General features: G+C 37.8%; 1 protein-coding gene across 1 annotated transcript in view; it reads right to left on the reverse strand.

Moving 5' to 3' along the window:
- The window catches only part of LOC149789659 (uncharacterized), a 127,178-nt gene extending 112,710 nt beyond the window's left edge, over positions 1–14,468 (reverse strand). Inside the window, exon 1 of the mRNA XM_089971675.1 lies at positions 14,411–14,468. The gene's annotated coding sequence lies outside the window, so the exon portion shown is untranslated. The remainder of the gene's footprint in view (positions 1–14,410) is intronic.
- Positions 14,469–14,986: the final 518 nt, after the last annotated feature.

Below are 14,986 nucleotides of genomic sequence, written 5' to 3' on the forward strand. Positions count from 1 at the left end.
CAGGAGTAATTAAAAATCACGCGGTGCGTTATTAAACCAGTGATATATGCTCCATTAGAGCGAAAATCACTTTAATTCAAGTAAGCAAGCAAGCAAGTTCGGGTACCGTCTCTAGCACTCTTGATGACACCAACTGTCTGGGTTATTTTCTTTCTTGCAAGCCCCTATGTTCCACTTCTGTTTGTGATAATAACTTGTGATACTTCACATTTTCTAAAGTGGAAATCTTTACAAGCCGTACAAAATACAAAACTTATATGACTTTGGCTTTTGACACTTGCACAGACTCTTCACTTTATAAGTGTCACGAGAAAATTGTATATCCCATTTTTACCATTTTCAAAAACACGCACACACTTGCAGCTTGACCAGAAATATGTACATCTTGTTTTGTGGATAAGTCACAGACAAGTCCAAGCATATATCGGTGGTTATGAACGTTAGGAATATCCCCTCATTTTTTCAGAAATATCAAAGCTTGTATGTGCATTTTCCCTTTTCCACTCTATATTAGTGCTTAGATTTGTTCCAAAAAAAAGAAAAAAGAAACGAAACAATTTTGAAGAAAAAGAAACAACTGAATTTTGAATTCAGGTTTCTCTCTGTTTATAATTTTTTTTCAAGTTGATGGTGCATGACAGAGTACATTCGCCTACCTTTCCAAAGTGAGAGGCATTTCTTCACATGTCATTGCCTTTGTTAAATTCGGTTTCATTGGTTAGTTATCGTTAATCTTTAATTTTTTTCATGCATTTCTTTTTGATAGAAGATTTAAGGCTTTCTATTGTTGTAACGGTATTTATGTTGTTTAGTCTGTTGATGAAATTATCTATAGCAAAGTGCTTAAGATTTTTCAGTTTCTTTTATTATTTCAAGCCCTACAAAAGGAGACCAAGTTTGTCTTCAAAGACGATTGAAACTCTAAATTACACGGGCGTGAAGGAAAACATCGTTGTGTTTGATCTAATCATGCTTGCCGTATCTCTTTGTGTTTTAGAGGTCATATTTCTTCTTAAGTAAATACACGCATCAATAGACAGACAGATTGGGTCATCATCTTTGAGTTTCACTGTACTTTCGGTTCTTTACTTCATACAAGCCCCAAATTTATTAGTTTGAAAACGAAAAGATAACATGCCCCTCAATACTCTAACACGTCTGTTCTGACTCTACCGATGTGAGTGTGAGTTTTTATGTCGAAATGTTTAAGTGAGATATAAAAAAATGGTCCGTTTGAAAACGCGAACCAATACTGTGACGCTCAGTATTTTGATGTGGTAAGAGGAAATGGTACAACACACACAAAGAGGGCTTGTAAGTTCACATTTCAGTCTGTCTGCACTGTAATGGTAACAACGCAAGAACATAGGGATTATTATGCCACACAGTCCTAGAACAAAACAATGCATCACCCGTTGTAAGCCATTTCATTGGCTATACTTATTTTCTTACCGCGTTCGCTTCGAATTGACTCGAGTAGCTATTCAGACAGTGACGAGAATGGCCATGCTTTACTGGGTCTATCCTATAGGCGATTTATATAAAAAAATATTTTTAAAAATTAAACTAATGCACGAACATTCGTACCATGGGCGATCCCATGGAAATTGTGTCCGTCTTATTGCAAAATACATCAACATTTAATTGAACCGTGCAGATCGCTAGAACAAACCTCTGATAATATACATTTTGAAAAGTGTTGTGTGACACGGATCGCCATTGTCGCTTGGTGTCTGCTTTCTTGTTCGAAAAGAGATCGTTTCGTCTTGACTATAAAAATTTAATTTGACTAAGTTTTACGCACTATTTGAACTCATACATTTACGTTGTAGGTGTAAGCCGTCTTTCTCAGTTTTGGAGGGAAGAAATATACGCAACAGCAGCGGGAGCAAGAAATGCAGACCTAGCCAGTTAGCACTGAGGCATTCTGCGTTTGACAATGCCTTTGATGTCGTACACGTCGTCTTTTTTGGTGACACGACTTGATTTGAAATAAGTACGGGCTAGCGTTTTGGTGAGTACTTAACATCCATGGCTGTCTTGCTGAGCACCTTTTTCCTCCTTTACCACGCTCGGACAGAAAAATGAGTGTGTGGTGAGACAATTCCCACTCATGTTTAAAGCCTTTCAGTCAGGTTGTTAAGGACTAGTTAGTCCTACACCTGACTGGCTAAATTTAAAAGTAGTCTGTGAGTACATAAAAGCCTGCGGGGGGGGGGATGAGGCTCTCTTTCCTTCCCCAGGAGTAATTAAAAATCACGCGGTGCGTTATTAAACCAGTGATATATGCTCCATTAGAGCGTAAATCACTTTAATTCAAGTAAGCAAGCAGGCAAGTTCGGGTACCGTCTCTAGCACTCTTGATGACACCAACTGTCTGGGTTATTTTCTTTCTTGCAAGCCCCTATGTTCCACTTCTGTTTGTGATAATAACTTGTGATACTTCACATTTTCTAAAGTGGAAATCTTTACAAGCCGTACAAAATACAAAACTTATATGACTTTGGCTTTTGACACTTGCACAGACTCTTCACTTTATAAGTGTCACGAGAAAATTGTATATCCCATTTTTACCATTTTCAAAAACACGCACACACTTGCAGCTTGACCAGAAATATGTACATCTTGTTTTGTGGATAAGTCACAGACAAGTCCAAGCATATATTGGTGGTTATGAACGTTAGGAATATCCCCTCATTTTTTCAGAAATATCAAAGCTTGTATGTGCATTTTCCCTTTTCCACTCTATATTAGTGCTTAGATTTGTTCCAAAAAAAAGAAAAAAAGAAACGAAACAATTTTGAAGAAAAAGAAACAACTGAATTTTGAATTCAGGTTTCTCTCTGTTTATAATTTTTTTTCAAGTTGATGGTGCATGACAGAGTACATTCGCCTACCTTTCCAAAGTGAGAGGCATTTCTTCACATGTCATTGCCTTTGTTAAATTCGGTTTCATTGGTTAGTTATCGTTAATCTTTAATTTTTTTCATGCATTTCTTTTTGATAGAAGATTTAAGGCTTTCTATTGTTGTAACGGTATTTATGTTGTTTAGTCTGTTGATGAAATTATCTATAGCAAAGTGCTTAAGATTTTTCAGTTTCTTTTATTATTTCAAGCCCTACAAAAGGAGACCAAGTTTGTCTTCAAAGACGATTGAAACTCTAAATTACACGGGCGTGAAGGAAAACATCGTTGTGTTTGATCTAATCATGCTTGCCGTATCTCTTTGTGTTTTAGAGGTCATATTTCTTCTTAAGTAAATACACGCATCAATAGACAGACAGATTGGGTCATCATCTTTGAGTTTCACTGTACTTTCGGTTCTTTACTTCATACAAGCCCCAAATTTATTAGTTTGAAAACGAAAAGATAACATGCCCCTCAATACTCTAATACGTCTGTTCTGACTCTACCGATGTGAGTGTGAGTGTTTATGTCGAAATGTTTAAGTGAGATATAAAAAAATGGTCCGTTTGAAAACGCGAACCAATACTGTGACGCTCAGTATTTTGATGTGGTAAGAGGAAATGGTACAACACACACAAAGAGGGCTTGTAAGTTCACATTTCAGTCTGTCTGCACTGTAATGGTAACAACGCAAGAACATAGGGATTATTATGCCACACAGTCCTAGAACAAAACAATGCATCACCCGTTGTAAGCCATTTCATTGCCTATACTTATTTTCTTACCGCGTTCGCTTCGAATTGACTCGAGTAGCTATTCAGACAGTGACGAGAATGGCCATGCTTTACTGGGTCTATCCTATAGGCGATTTATATAAAAAAATATTTTTAAAAATTAAACTAATGCACGAACATTCGTACCATGGGCGATCCCATGGAAATTGTGTCCGTCTTATTGCAAAATACATCAACATTTAATTGAACCGTGCAGATCGCTAGAACAAACCTCTGATAATATACATTTTGAAAAGTGTTGTGTGACACGGATCGCCATTGTCGCTTGGTGTCTGCTTTCTTGTTCGAAAAGAGATCGTTTCGTCTTGACTATAAAAGTTTAATTTGACTAAGTTTTACGCACTATTTGAACTCATACATTTACGTTGTAGGTGTAAGCCGTCTTTCTCAGTTTTGGAGGGAAGAAATATACGCAACAGCAGCGGGAGCAAGAAATGCAGACCTAGCCAGTTAGCACTGAGGCATTCTGCGTTTGACAATGCCTTTGATGTCGTACACGTCGTCTTTTTTGGTGACACGACTTGATTTGAAATAAGTACGGGCTAGCGTTTTGGTGAGTACTTAACATCCATGGCTGTCTTGCTGAGCACCTTTTTCCTCCTTTACCACGCTCGGACAGAAAAATGAGTGTGTGGTGAGACAATTCCCACTCATGTTTAAAGCCTTTCAGTCAGGTTGTTAAGGACTAGTTAGTCCTACACCTGACTGGCTAAATTTAAAAGTAGTCTGTGAGTACATAAAAGCCTGCGGGGGGGGGGGAGGATGAGGCTCTCTTTCCTTCCCCAGGAGTAATTAAAAATCACGCGGTGCGTTATTAAACCAGTGATATATGCTCCATTAGAGCGTAAATCACTTTAATTCAAGTAAGCAAGCAGGCAAGTTTTGGTACCGTCTCTAGCACTCTTGATGACACCAACTGTCTGGGTTATTTTCTTTCTTGCAAGCCCCTATGTTCCACTTCTGTTTGTGATAATAACTTGTGATACTTCACATTTTCTAAAGTGGAAATCTTTACAAGCCGTACAAAATACAAAACTTATATGACTTTGGCTTTTGACACTTGCACAGACTCTTCACTTTATAAGTGTCACGAGAAAATTGTATATCCCATTTTTACCATTTTCAAAAACACGCACACACTTGCAGCTTGACCAGAAATATGTACATCTTGTTTTGTGGATAAGTCACAGACAAGTCCAAGCATATATTGGTGGTTATGAACGTTAGGAATATCCCCTCATTTTTTCAGAAATATCAAAGCTTGTATGTGCATTTTCCCTTTTCCACTCTATATTAGTGCTTAGATTTGTTCCAAAAAAAAGAAAAAAGAAACGAAACAATTTTGAAGAAAAAGAAACAACTGAATTTTGAATTCAGGTTTCTCTCTGTTTATAATTTTTTTTCAAGTTGATGGTGCATGACAGAGTACATTCGCCTACCTTTCCAAAGTGAGAGGCATTTCTTCACATGTCATTGCCTTTGTTAAATTCGGTTTCATTGGTTAGTTATCGTTAATCTTTAATTTTTTTCATGCATTTCTTTTTGATAGAAGATTTAAGGCTTTCTATTGTTGTAACGGTATTTATGTTGTTTAGTCTGTTGATGAAATTATCTATAGCAAAGTGCTTAAGATTTTTCAGTTTCTTTTATTATTTCAAGCCCTACAAAAGGAGACCAAGTTTGTCTTCAAAGACGATTGAAACTCTAAATTACACGGGCGTGAAGGAAAACATCGTTGTGTTTGATCTAATCATGCTTGCCGTATCTCTTTGTGTTTTAGAGGTCATATTTCTTCTTAAGTAAATACACGCATCAATAGACAGACAGATTGGGTCATCATCTTTGAGTTTCACTGTACTTTCGGTTCTTTACTTCATACAAGCCCCAAATTTATTAGTTTGAAAACGAAAAGATAACATGCCCCTCAATACTCTAACACGTCTGTTCTGACTCTACCGATGTGAGTGTGAGTGTTTATGTCGAAATGTTTAAGTGAGATATAAAAAAATGGTCCGTTTGAAAACGCGAACCAATACTGTGACGCTCAGTATTTTGATGTGGTAAGAGGAAATGGTACAACACACACAAAGAGGGCTTGTAAGTTCACATTACAGTCTGTCTGCACTGTAATGGTAACAACGCAAGAACATAGGGATTATTATGCCACACAGTCCTAGAACAAAACAATGCATCACCCGTTGTAAGCCATTTCATTGGCTATACTTATTTTCTTACCGCGTTCGCTTCGAATTGACTTGAGTAGCTATTCAGACAGTGACGAGAATGGCCATGCTTTACTGGGTCTATCCTATAGGCGATTTATATAAAAAAAATATTTTTAAAAATTAAACTAATGCACGAACATTCGTACCATGGGCGATCCCATGGAAATTGTGTCCGTCTTATTGCAAAATACATCAACATTTAATTGAACCGTGCAGATCGCTAGAACAAACCTCTGATAATATACATTTTGAAAAGTGTTGTGTGACACGGATCGCCATTGTCGCTTGGTGTCTGCTTTCTTGTTCGAAAAGAGATCGTTTCGTCTTGACTATAAAAATTTAATTTGACTAAGTTTTACGCACTACTTGAACTCATACATTTACGTTGTAGGTGTAAGCCGTCTTTCTCAGTTTTCTGGAAGTTCCTTTTTGCGTTTCTCAGATATGATACTATTTTTTATGGACCGATCGAAATTTCTTTTGGCGTGAATCAGGACTCGTGGTTTTGTGGCATAATTGGAGAGCATTGATTAAAGCTCAGTTATGTCGTCTTCGAAATCGCTGACACGGATTTGAACTAACACTTCAGGTTTTGTGTGAGGCGATACGGTACATCATTGCTTTTTACTTCCTCAATGAAATCGTTTCATCTTATTGCAAAATTACATTTGACTAGGTTTCATACGCAGCAGGTCCCTGTATATAAGGAGAGTGTCTTAGCGTCAGAGTATTCATTCCGCTCTCAAACGATCAAGAAGATGGAAGAGTCAGCACAGATCGACCGGCTGGTCAAATATTTACTAAAAGTCATACGAAAGCATAATTCACATGCGAAAGTGGCAACAAAACTTACTCTTTTGATCGTTGATTTGATGAGAGTCATACGAAAGTGTGTAAGTGCTAATGAAGTTTGCTATATCTGCAAAGGTAAACGGGTATTTGTCTCCAGAATACCTGCTTCGTCTAAGAAAGAGAGACAAAAGTCAAGATATCTAATATCGTTGTCAGGAGAAAGGACACTGGAAATCAGAGTGCCCTACGAGAAAAGAGAAGAAACAAAAACAAGACGAAACAGAGGAGAGGGATTCAGAAGAAGAAGAAATTGAAGATGATGAAGAACTTGTGCCAGTAAAGACATGGAAATGGAAAAATTGACAATGTGAGCCGATGCGTTGGCCCTGATGTGAAATTTCATACTACCTTCTAAAAGAGAATAGACCAGAAAGAAAACGTAAGTGTCTCTTGGTCTTGACATTGTATAATAAGGATGGCGTGTTTTGTTTTTACTCACACTTTATGAAATTGTGCTCTTTCACCTCTCTCTATCCCTCTGGATCATGTTTTAGTTAGAATTGAAATGGAAGGATGTTTTCCTTCACGCACGCTCTTTAGGCATGCAAGTCGGTAAACAATAGTCAGTCTATTCATCCATCATTTTGTGTCTTGATGTTTCCTAAATCACACACTGATGCCATAAAATAACGGGTTAAATGGGTTTTGTAGTGTTGGGAGTGGGGGTGGGGTGTAGGTGTTTGGCAGAGTTGGTCATTGCAGGTGAGGGCTTAGGTGCTTTCAAATAACTTTTTCTTCTTCACTCTGTGTTGATAGTATATTTGGGGTTTGTATGCGTTCGCGTACGTTTGTGTGGATAATTTATTTGGGGTTTGTATTATCTCCCTTCTGTGTTGATAGTATATTTGGGGTTTGTTTTTGCCTCTTCCCTCTGTGTGTGTGTATGTGTGTGTGTGTGTGTGTGTGTTTGTTCGCGTACGTTGTGTAGATCGTATATTTGGTTATTTTTTTCTTCTTCCTCCCGAGTGTGGATAGCATATTTGGGGTTTGTATGCGTTCGCGTACGTTTGTGTGGATAGTTTATTTGGGGTTTGTATTATCTCCCTTCTGTGTTGATAGTATATTTGGGGTTTGTATGCGTTCGCGTACGTTTGTGTGGATAGTTTATTTGGGGTTTGTATTATCTCCCTTCTGTGTTGATAGTATATTTGTGGTTTGTATGCGTTCGCGTACGATTGTGTGGATAGTTTATTTGGGTTTTGTATTATCTCCCTTCTGTGTTGATAGTATATTTGGGGTTTGTTTTTTCCTCTTCCCTCTGTGTGTGTGTGTGTGTGTGTGTGTGTGTGTGTGTGTGTGTGTGTGTGTGTTCGCGTACGTTGTGTAGATCGTATATTTGGTTGTTTTTTCTTCTTCCTCCCGAGTGTGGATAGCATATTTGGGGTTTGTATGCGTTCGCGTACGTTTGTGTGGATAGTTTATTTGGGGTTTGTATTATCTCCCTTCTGTGTTGATAGTATATTTGTGGTTTGTATGCGTTCGCGTACGTTTGTGTGGATAGTTTATTTGGGTTTTGTATTATCTCCCTTCTGTGTTGATAGTATATTTGGGGTTTGTTTTTTCCTCTTCCCTCTGTGTGTGTGTGTGTGTGTGTGTGTGTGTGTGTGTGTGTGTGTGTGTGTGTTCGCGTACGTTGTGTAGATCGTATATTTGGCTGTTTTTTCTTCTTCCTCCCCAGTGTGGATAGCATATTTGGGGTTTGTATGCGTTAGCGACGTTGTGTGAATAGTATATTTGGGGTTTGTATGCGTTCGCGTACGTTTGTGTTGATAGTTTATTTGGGGTTTGTGTTATCTCCCTTCTGTATTGATAGTATATTTGGGGTTTGTTTTTTCCTCTTCCCTCTGTGTGTGTGTGTGTGTGTGTGTTTGTGTGTGTGCGTATGTCTGCGCGCGTACGTTGTGTGTGTGTGTGTGTGTGTGTGTGTGTGTGTGTGTTTTTGTTTGTGTGTGTGTGTGTGTGTGTGTGTATTGGTCTCTGTTTGTCCCTATAAAAACTCACTTTATCCCTATCAGATACACTCTACCTACCTACCTGCAGTAGCGTGTATTCAGGTCAGCCACTTGCAACACTGTTGACATTTATCCCCTAGTGTTCAGTACAGTGACGTCACTGACGCTGGAAATTTTGAGACTATAAATATCGACTTGGGGATTTCCACATTTTGTAGCTATACATATATACTAGAATTCATAAACAGGAACGTCACTCAAGATGAGGCTATAAAAAGATAGTGGGATTTTCCAAAGGAAAAACCCACAAGTTGGAGCTATAAATAGATAGTGGGATTTCATAGGAATTTCAGCTGATTATAGATACATAGGTATTTATTCACGATCGTCACAGAAGTTGATATTGTAAGTAGTTACTAATTTTATCCATTTTAGTCTAAACCATTGTAACTTAATTTTCGGGGATATGTTTATTTTCCTTTAAATTCTGGGACAATTTCGTCATTTTAGCGTTACTTTTAGTCACATCCATTTTGTCGTTGAGCATTTCCTTGATTATAGCTATTTATAGCATCATTACAATTATGCAAATTTTTGAACACCCCAGCAAGATTTCAGGTCTTGGTAATGCTTTATATATAAATCTCACGCTTGTACTAGTGTATGTATGTTTCTGTCTCTGTTGTGTTTGAGCCTCTACCGTCATTGTCCCTAGACAATCCCACCATGTTCAATTCCCCTTGACGCTATACAGACCCACCATGTTCAATTTCCATATGTTCAATTCCCCTTGTCCCTAGACAGACCCAAACTCTATTCCCATGTTAATTTCCCTTGTCCCTAGACAGACCCAAACTCTATGTTAAATTCCCATTGTCCCTAGAGTTGCCCACGATTTTTCTCCATGTTAAATTTCCATTGTCCCTAGAGTTGCCCAGGGGTCTTTTTAATGCTAAGTCCCATTGTCCCTAGGGTGCCCCACTTAACTACTGAGGTGTTATGTGATATGTGATCTTGTGCCATCTTAGAGGTGTTTTGTGATCTTAGTAGTTTTGTGTGATCTTATAGGTGTTGTGTGATCTTAGTGATCTTCTGCCATCCTAGATGTGTTGTGCGATCTTAGAGAAGCTGTGTGATCTTAGAGGTGGTATGTGATCTTAGAGGTTTTGTGTGAATTTAGAGGTTTTGTGTATTCTTAGGGTTTTTGTGATCTTGGAGGTTTTGTGTGATCCTAATGATAATGTGCCATCTCACAGTTGTCGTGTGATTTTAGAGGTGTTGTGTGATCTTAAAAGTGTTGTGTGATCTTAATGGTTTTATGTGATCTTAGAGGTTGTTTGTGATTTTAGTGGTTTCGTGTGATTTTATAGGTGTTGTGTGATGTTAGTGATCTTGTGCATTCATAGGGTTGTGTGATCTTCGTAGTTTTGTTTGGTCTTGTAGGTGTTGTGTGATTTTAGTGGATTTGTACGATCTTAGTGATGTTGTGTGATCTTAGTGATCTTGTGCCATCTTAGAGGTGTTGTGTGATTTTATTGGTTTTATGTGATCTTAAAAGTATTGTGTGATCTTAGTGGATTTGTGTGAGTTTAGAGGTGTTGTTTGATCATAGTGATATTGTGCCATATTAAAATTGCTTCTTCTTAGTGGTTGTATGTGATCTTAGAGGTGTTGTGTGATCTTAGTTAATTTATGTGATCATAAAGATGTTGTGTTATCCTAGTGGTTTAGGTGATCTTAGTTATCTTGTGCCATCTTAGCGATGTTGCGTGTTCTTAGTAGTGTTTTGTGATCTTAGTGGTTTTGTCTGATTTAGAGGTGTTGTGTGATCTTAATGGATTTGTGTGATCTTAGAGGTGTTGTTTGATCTTAGTGATCTTGTAACATATTAAAGGTGTGACATATTAGTGGTTTTCTGTAATCTTAGAGGTGTTGTGTGATCTTAGTTGATGTTTGTGATTATAGAGGTGTCATATGGTCCTAGTGGTTTTATGTGATCGTAGTGGTTTTTTGTGATCTTAGTGATCTTTTGCCATCTTAGAGGTGTTATTTGATCTTAGAAGTGTTGTGTGATCTTATTGGTTTTGTGTTACCGTAGAGGTGTTGTGTGAATTTATTGGTTTTATGTGATTTTTGAGGTGTTGTGTGATCTGAATGATTTTGTGCCATCTTAGAGGTGTTGTGTGATCTTAATGTTTTTATGTGATCTTAGAGGTGTTGTGTGATCCTCGTGGTTTTTTGTGATTTTAAGGTAGTTGTGTGATCGTAGTAGTTTTATTTAATCTTAGAGGTTCTTGTGCCATCGTAGAGGTGTTGTGTGATCTTAGTAGTTTTGTGTGATCTTAGCAGATTTATGTGGTCTTAGAGGTGGTGTGTGATCTTAGAGGTGTTGTGTGATCTTTGTTGTTTTATATGATCTTAGAGGTTGTGTGTGATCTTAATTGTTTTATGTGAACTTAGAGGTGTACTGTGATCTTGGTTGTTTTATATGATCTTAGAGGTGGTGTGTGATCTTAGACGTCTTGTGCCATCGGAGAAGTACTGTGTGATCTTAGCAGTTTTGTATTATCTTAGTAGTCTTATGTGGTCTTAGAGGTGGTGTGTGATCTTAGAGGTGGTGTATGATCTTTGTGGTTTTGTGCGACCCTAGATGTGTTGTGTGATTTTAGTTGTTTTATGTGAACTTAGAGGTGTACTGTGATCTTAGTGGTTTTATGTGATCCTAGAGGTGGTGTGTGATCTTATAGGTGTTGTGTAATCTTAGTATGTTTTGTGTGATCTAAGAGGTGTAGAGTGATCTTAGTGGTTTTGTGTGATCTTAACGGTGTTGTGTATTTAAATTATCTTGTACATATTAGAGTAGCTAATTGTTACAATGACTGGACGAAGCATTGTGCCTTTGTTTTTGGGGAGTTATTGGTTAGTGTTAATAATGTAGGTGTGGAGTTATTGGTGAGTACATATACTGTAGATGGGGAGTTAGAGGTGGGAAAATACTATATCTTTGGAGTTAGTGGGTGTAAATGATGTGGATGGCGGATCAGTTTAAGGGGTAAATACTGAATTATATGCGTTAATTAGCGGTTGGTAGATGAGGAGTTAGTGGGATATGTAAATACAATGAATATGGTGATAATGGTGGGTATATATAATGTAGATTAGTAGTTAGAGGTGGGAAAATACTATAGATTTTGAGTTAGTGCGTGTAAATGATGTGGATGGGGAGATCAGTTTTAGAGGTAAATACTAAATTATATGAGTTAATTAGCGGTGGGTGTAAATGATGTAGATGAGGAGTTAGTGACATGTGTAAATACAATGAATATGGAGCTAATGGTGGTGGTGGTGTGTGTGTTATTTGGATTTTTAACGTAACTTTAACAAATTTTCAGTCATATCGCTACGATGTCTGCAGTGTTGCACTTTATAGTGGTGTGTGTAAATAGTGTAGATGGGGAGTTAGTGGTATGTGTAAAAAGTGTAGATGGGGAGTTAGTGGTGTGTTCAAATAATGTAGATGGAGAGTTTGTAGTGTGTGTAAATAGTGTAGATGGTGGGTTAGTGGTGTGTGTAAATAGTGTAGAGGAGGTTAGTGGTGTGTGTAAATATTGTAGAGGGGGTTAGTGGTGTGTTTAAATTGTGTAGTTGGGGAGTTAGTAATGTGTGTACACAGTGTAGAGGGAGATTTAGTGGAGTGTGTAAATAGTGGAGACGGAATGTTAGTGGAGTGTGTAGATAGTTAGAGAGGGAGTTAGTGGTGTGTGTAAATAGTGTAGATGTTGAGTTAGTGGTGTGTGTAAAAAGTGAAGATGGAATGTTAGTGGAGTGTGTAAATAGTTAGAGGGGGAGTTAGTGGTGTGTGTAAATAGTGCAGCTGGGGAGTAAGTGGCGTGTGTAAATTGTGTAGATGGGGAGTTAGCGATGAGTGTAAATAATATAGATGGGGAGTTAGTGGTGTGTGTAAATAGTGTAGATGGAGAGTCATTTGAGTGTGTGTAAGTAATGTAGATGGAGGGATAGTGTTGTGTGTAAATAGTGCTGATGGAGATTAGTTGTGTGTGTCAACAGTTTAGAAGGGAGTTAGTGATGTGTGTAAATAGTGTAGATGGAGAGTTAGGGTGTGTGCAAGTGGTGTAGGTGGAGAGTTCGTGGAGTGTGTAAATAGTGTAGATGGGGAGTTCGTGTGGTGTGTAAAAAATGTAGATTGAGAGTTAGTGGAGGATGCTAATAGTCTAATTGGGGAGGTAGTGGTGTTTTGAAATAGTGTAGATGGTTAATTAGTCGTGTGAGTGAATAGTGTAGATGTAGAGTTAGTGGAGTGTGCATATTGTGTAGAGGAGGAGTGAGTGATGTGTGTAAATAGTGTAGATGGAGAGTTAGTGGAGTTTGTAAATAGTGTAGAGGGGAGTTAGTGGTGTGTGTAAATAGTGTTGATGGGGGGTTAGTGATATAAGTGTAGCTGGGGGGTTAATGGTGTGTGTAAATAGTGTAGAGGGGGGTTAATGTTGTGTGTAAGTAAAGCAGATGGAGAGATAGTGGATTGAGTAAATAGTGTAGATGGAGAGTTAGTGGTGTGTGTAAATAATGTAGATGGAGGGTGTAAATAAAGTAGATGGAGAGCGAGTGGAGTGTGCGAATAGTGGAGATGTGAAGCTAGTGGTGTGTGTATATAGTGTAGATGGAGAGTTATTGGAGTGTGTAAATAGTGTAGATAGGGAGTTAGTGGTTTGTGTAAATAATCTATATGGAGAGTTAGTGGAGTGTGTAAATAATTTGGGGGGAGTTAGTGTTGTGTGTAAATAGTGTAGATGGAGAGTTAGTGGAGTGTGTAAACAGTGTAGATGGAGAGTTAGTGGACTGTGTAAATAGTGTAGATCAGGAATTATTGGTGTGTGTATATATTGTATATGGAGTGTTAGCGGCGTTTGCAAATAGTGTAGAGGGGTTGTCAGTGGTGTGTAAATGGTGTAGATGGAGAGCGAGTGGAGTGTGTAAATAGTGGAGATGTGAAGTTAGTGGTGTGTGTATATAGTGTAGATGGAGAGTTAGTGGAGTGTGTAAATTGTGCAGATAGGGAGTTAGTGGTTTGTGTAAATAATGTATATGGAGAGTTAGTGGAGTGTGTAAATAATTTGGGGGGAGTTAGTGTTGTGTGTAAATAGTGTAGATGGAGAGTTAGTGGTGTATGTAAATAATGTAGATGGGGTGTTAGTGGTGAGTATAATAATAGTGGTGGTTAGCAATCCATGTAAATACCAGTAATGATTTCTTTTAAAGAATCTTCATCTGCTCTTATTGACCTCATAGTCACAGGAAATGACAGGAAATGACGTGCACATGATAATTTTACCTTATAATCGCACTCACTAAAAATAAACAACTTTTTGTGCATTAAATAACCTACGTGTAAGTTAACCGGGATTTAGTATGTGAACATCTGTCACTGAGAATGTCCAACTCTCTGTATCATCAATAACATATGTTTGAAAACTTAAAAACTCTGTGAATTTAATTGATGATGTATCATTAATTGAACAACTCTTGGAGAGACTAGTGTCAGTGACCTTGATTTGAGTATATGTAGGACTCTACACATTCAGTACAACGTTGTTCCATTTTCATGCATTGACTCAATATAAATTAATGTTTCATAAAAATAAATAGTAGACTGATACTTACAGAATATCTATAAATCCTTTAACATGCAACTTTCCTAAGTTCACCAGTCGGTGTTCTATGTAATGATTGTACTTGTCTCCAAGTAAAGACTTGTTATCATACACAAAACCAACCAATCATTGCATGACAACAAGCCATGTTATTAAGTGCTGACCTTATCTGGCAAGCTATTGGCGTGCGCAGACAAATATTACAATGGATATTCAATTGACTTAGTTACAACAGCGTATCTCTTTCTTCAGGTTTACTTGAGTGAATAACATGGCTGATAGAGAGAATAACTCTGAAAAAATAAATAAATTCAAATAATAATGGAAATGTGTTGTGCTGGCATGCAAGTATCAGTGTGTAATAGTAGTTACCTAAGTCTAGGTTTCCGTCACTTTAATTATACAGGTAGCTCAGGGGAGTGTGTTTTGGGTTGTGGGATTTTAATGTAGATTTATCGATTTTAGTCATATCGCTACGATGTCAGCAGTGTGGCAGTTTATAGTGAGGTCTAGCACTGGGGCATTACACCGCAGACATGTAGCAGGTGCTAGTGAGAGGCAGCTGCTAAGTACCACTTTTATAAAC

The sequence above is a fragment of the Sinohyriopsis cumingii genome, chromosome 10 (assembly GCF_028554795.1).
Source record: "Sinohyriopsis cumingii isolate HCF-2022 chromosome 10, ASM2855479v2, whole genome shotgun sequence".
Lineage (NCBI taxonomy): Eukaryota > Metazoa > Mollusca > Bivalvia > Unionida > Unionidae > Sinohyriopsis > Sinohyriopsis cumingii.